Genomic DNA, 5,000 nt, shown 5'->3' with positions numbered 1-5,000 from the left:
CATTGTCCAAAAAGGACGGATCGAGATTCCTCTTTCGAGAGGGAGAGAGAGGTACTTGCGGGTAACCTGGAATCTACGAAACCCGCACCGTGGTAAGATTCGTGCGTCCGCCTGATCGATGTGTGTTGTTTACGGACCGGCTGAGAAGCGACGATAGCGAGTCTTTGAAAAACTATGTGTCCATTAGTTAGACCGATCGTCGCCGGCCGTGTGTCTGTTCGAATCTCGCAACCCACGATTCAGCGACAGGACGCGCGCTCGCATTCCTTGTGTGCGTTCGTACTTTTCAAGGTTTTTAAATGTACTTTACGCCCGACCGTCGAGAGGAGCGTGCCACTGGGCGTTTCTCCGACGGTTTCCGTCCTTGGACGCGATCGTGTCGTCAACGATCGAACAAACAAACAAATACGTTGGCGACGCCCGAATTCGCTCTCCCGCACGCGCCGGGTGGGAGAGTGATGTGGGTATCGAATGTGATGCGTGTTAATAATGAAAATAACACTCTAAAGATCTAAAGAGTTTGAAATACAAAATTTTACGATTACCCTGAACGGTGGATCACTTGGCTCGTGGGTCGATGAAGAACGCAGCTAATTGCGCGTCAACGTGTGAACTGCAGGACACATGAACATCGACATTTCGAACGCACATTGCGGTCCACGGATACAATTCCTGGACCACGCCTGGCTGAGGGTCGTTTTCTTAACAAAAGACTGCTTGCGTTTGCTTCTCGAAAAAAGAGTAATTCATTTCTTTCTAAACATCTCGCCGTCGTTCAACGAAAGTAGAACGTTTCGGAGCGGGATTATCGAACGAAATTGAAAGAATGAATGAACGATAAACAAAGAAAGAGTCGCAACGTACGAGCGATAGTTGGGCAGTTCGTCGGCGTTTGTCGTGGAAACGATGTGACGAAAATCGCAACCGATACACTAAATGCAGGCCGTTAAAGGAGAGAAACAAATTTCGAAATATCTCTTCGAACTAGCGCAAGTGCGTCACGGCGCGCGAGTCGTTCGTTAAAATTTATAAACGACCGCCCGTGAAAGCACCGAGTTCTCGGAAGATAATCTATAAAGATTCTCCATCCTGCTGGAAGTTATCGGATCGGCGCGATTGTTCACTTGTAGAAATCCACGCTCCCGACGTTGCCAGAAACGATATTTACGAAAGGTGTGTCAAAAATAAACGAAAGAAGCTCTCCTATAAATTTAGAAAAAGCAAACGAGTGAAATGTTTGAGATGATAATTTGCTGAAATGCAAGCTCGAATAGCCCCAGGGTTTCGAATGATTCCCCGCGCTTTATACATCTCTCTGTTTACAAACGGTGTATAAATGAAAGATCGCTTCAGATGGGTCGTCGCTGTTTGACGCGCGATGCTGTTCCTTTTTTTTTGTCTGTCTGTGCGTTTAGCTTCGCTAAACAAGTTAAATGGTTAAAAAGCGTCGAAAAAGCGAATACACACGCGACAAGACAAATCTAACGAGTAAAGGAACGCTCCGCTCCAAGATAAAAATGGTTGTTTACAATCAATACAGCGTTTCGGTACCCCTGATCGTAGTCTGAAACTGTGTAACAAAAGAGAGGAAAGCGAATGGTGAAGGAACTTCGAAGCCTCCGTGGCGTGGCTAGAACTTGTGATAAAAGTATGTTTGCAGCAATTATGCATGCTCCCGTTAAAACAGCATTTCAATGTCTCGCATGGCTTAAAGCTCTAGGAGGCTTCAACATTTAGAATACATACGGACTACTTCGTTTGTTAAAGATAAGCGAAGACCGCGCGACCATCGCTCGGTCGTCCAGTCCTCGAAAGTTTTGTTGCGTTCCAAAGAAGAGACAAATGGGGTTTACCCTTGCGCTAAGGGGAGAAGAAGAGAAAAGCAGTTGTTAAATCTAAGAGGTGTGTGGAGTACATCGCGTGTTGGTTAAAATTGTTAAATGAAGTATACGCGAAATGTTCTCTCGCTCTTGCTTTTCCTCTTGCTTCCGTGGCGCTCGAAAAGAAGGGATGATAAATAAAGAAACCTATTCGAAATCTCTTGTGGAACAAAAAATAATACGGACGGACGTTAAAATTGAACCGAGACGAAATGGATCGTCTTGCGAGTTGTCTTCGCTTTGAAATTGTTAAAAATTGATAAAAGCAATACGACGAAGCTGCAGTCCGCAAAATGTTTGAAGCAAAAAGGAAATAACACGAAAATTATGGGAACGTCGTGTCTCAACTTTTTTTTCCCTCTTGTGCTCGTTTCATCGAACGATAAATACAAACATTTTGAAACGAGAGAGGAGGAAAAATTGAATATGCGAAAGGTTGATTCACGCACAGTTTCTCTACGTGTTTGCTTTTTTGCTTCTTTTCGTTTATTTTTTTTTTTTTTGCATCGAGCATCATTATTCACCTTTCGATGAAACCAAAGAAATTGACGACCTCAGAGTAGGCGAGATTACCCGCTGAATTTAAGCATATTATTAAGCGGAGGAAAAGAAACTAACTAGGATTTCCTTAGTAGCGGCGAGCGAACAGGAATGAGCCCAGCACTGAATCCCGCGGTACCGCCGCTGGGAAATGTAGTGTTCAGGAGGATCCGTTTATCCCGAGACATCGAATTGCGTCCAAGTCCATCTTGAATGGGGCCATTTACCCATAGAGGGTGCCAGGCCCGTAGTGACCGGTACGCGTTTCGGGAGGATCTCTCCTTAGAGTCGGGTTGCTTGAGAGTGCAGCCCTAAGTGGGTGGTAAACTCCATCTAAGGCTAAATACGACCACGAGACCGATAGCGAACAAGTACCGTGAGGGAAAGTTGAAAAGAACTTTGAAGAGAGAGTTCAAGAGTACGTGAAACCGTTCAGGGGTAAACCTGAGAAACCCAAAAGATCGAATGGGGAGATTCATCGTCAACAACGCTGGCTCCCGTTGGTGCGCGATGCCCCGGATGGACCTTCGGGTTCCATTAGCGAGGGCACACCACCTTCGGCGAATGTTCCGGCGAGGTAGTCGTGCACTTCTCCCCTAGTAGAACGTCGCGACCCGTTGCGTGTCGGTCTACGGTCCGAGGCGGAGCCTGTCCGTCACCTTAACGGTGTTCGTGACAGACCCTCGGTTGCCTGGCCGACTGCGCGACGGTACTCAGACGGTATCAGGCCGCAACCAATCCATTTTCGAATGTGTGTGCGTCAGGACCGCCGCAAGCTAGGTTCAGTTATAATTACCCGGATGTACGGACTATGCGCCGTCCCCGGGTCTGGCCAGCTGTTAGCAGGAGGAGTCCTTGGACTGGCCAAGCTTTGAATTACCGGTCGGCGACGCTATTGCTTTGGGTACTCTCAGGACCCGTCTTGAAACACGGACCAAGGAGTCTAACATGTGCGCAAGTCATTGGGATATAAATAAACCTAAAGGCGAAATGAAAGTGAATGTCGTCCTCTGCGTCGACCTAGGGAGGATGGGCCTCGTTACGATTAGGCCTCGCACTCCCGGGGCGTCTCGTTCTCATTGCGAGAAGAGGCGCACCTAGAGCGTACACGTTGGGACCCGAAAGATGGTGAACTATGCCTGGTCAGGACGAAGTCAGGGGAAACCCTGATGGAGGTCCGTAGCGATTCTGACGTGCAAATCGATCGTCGGAACTGGGTATAGGGGCGAAAGACTAATCGAACCATCTAGTAGCTGGTTCCCTCCGAAGTTTCCCTCAGGATAGCTGGCACTCGCTCGAACGTTATTGCGAGTCTCATCTGGTAAAGCGAATGATTAGAGGCCTTGGGGCCGAAACGACCTCAACCTATTCTCAAACTTTAAATGGGTGAGATCTCTGGCTTGCTTGCATCAAATGAAGCCATGAGATTTTATTATTGGATCAGAGTGCCAAGTGGGCCAATTTTGGTAAGCAGAACTGGCGCTGTGGGATGAACCAAACGCAGAGTTAAGGCGCCTAAGTCGACGCTTATGGGATACCATGAAAGGCGTTGGTTGCTTAAGACAGCAGGACGGTGGCCATGGAAGTCGGAATCCGCTAAGGAGTGTGTAACAACTCACCTGCCGAAGCAACTAGCCCTGAAAATGGATGGCGCTGAAGCGTCGCGCCTATACTCCGCCGTCAGTGGCAAGTGGGGCTGGACAAAATTTGGTCCTCCATGAAGCCCTGACGAGTAGGAGGGTCGCGGCGGTGTGCGCAGAAGGGTCTGGGCGTGAGCCTGCCTGGAGCCGCCGTCGGTGCAGATCTTGGTGGTAGTAGCAAATACTCCAGCGAGGCCCTGGAGGACTGACGTGGAGAAGGGTTTCGTGTGAACAGCCGTTGCACACGAGTCAGTCGATCCTAAGCCCTAAGAGAAATCCTATGTAAATGAGGTGTCCTAAAGCTCTCAGTTAAAAAGCAACAACAAAACTGTTAAATATGGCTAAATCGAATTTATAAGAAGTAGTTGCAGAGATGCACACCCATTGGGCGAAAGGGAATCCGGTTCCTATTCCGGAACCCGGCAGCGGAACCGCATACCATTCGGGCCCTCGTAAGAGTGTTCGTCGGGGTAACCCAAAATGACCTGGAGACGCCGTCGGGAGATCTGGGAAGAGTTTTCTTTTCTGTATAAGCGTTCGAGTTCCCTGGAAACCTCTAGCAGGGAGATAGGGTTTGGAACGCGAAGAGCACCGCAGTTGCGGCGGTGTCTGGATCTTCCCCTCGGACCTTGAAAATCCAGGAGAGGGCCACGTGGAGGTGTCGCGCCGGTTCGTACCCATATCCGCAGCAGGTCTCCAAGGTGAAGAGCCTCTAGTCGATAGATTAATGTAGGTAAGGGAAGTCGGCAAATTGGATCCGTAACTTCGGAATAAGGATTGGCTCTGAGGAGCGGGGCGTGTCGGGCTTGGTCGGGAAGCGGGTCTGGCTGACGTGCCGGGCCTGGGCGAGGTGAACGGTTGGCGACTTCGGTCGCGTCCCGGGATCCGAGCTCGGTCCCGTGCCTTGGCCTCCCGCGGATCTTCCTTGCTGCGAGGCTTC

The 5,000-nt window shown here is 49.3% G+C and overlaps 1 non-coding gene and 1 pseudogene across 1 annotated transcript; both read left to right on the top strand.

Annotated features, from left to right (window-relative positions):
* The first annotated feature begins 542 nt into the window (after positions 1–542).
* On the top strand, positions 543–697 carry LOC143307511 (5.8S ribosomal RNA). Its single transcript, XR_013064634.1, has one exon. It is a non-coding gene; the product is annotated as a 5.8S ribosomal RNA (ribosomal RNA).
* A 1,732-nt stretch (positions 698–2,429) lies between these two features.
* The window catches only part of LOC143307503 (large subunit ribosomal RNA), a 4,530-nt pseudogene continuing 1,959 nt past the window's right edge, over positions 2,430–5,000 (top strand).

Source organism: Osmia lignaria, unplaced genomic scaffold (genome assembly GCF_051020975.1).
Source record: "Osmia lignaria lignaria isolate PbOS001 unplaced genomic scaffold, iyOsmLign1 scaffold0057, whole genome shotgun sequence".
Lineage (NCBI taxonomy): Eukaryota > Metazoa > Arthropoda > Insecta > Hymenoptera > Megachilidae > Osmia > Osmia lignaria.
This window is presented reverse-complemented; position numbering and strand designations above follow the sequence as displayed.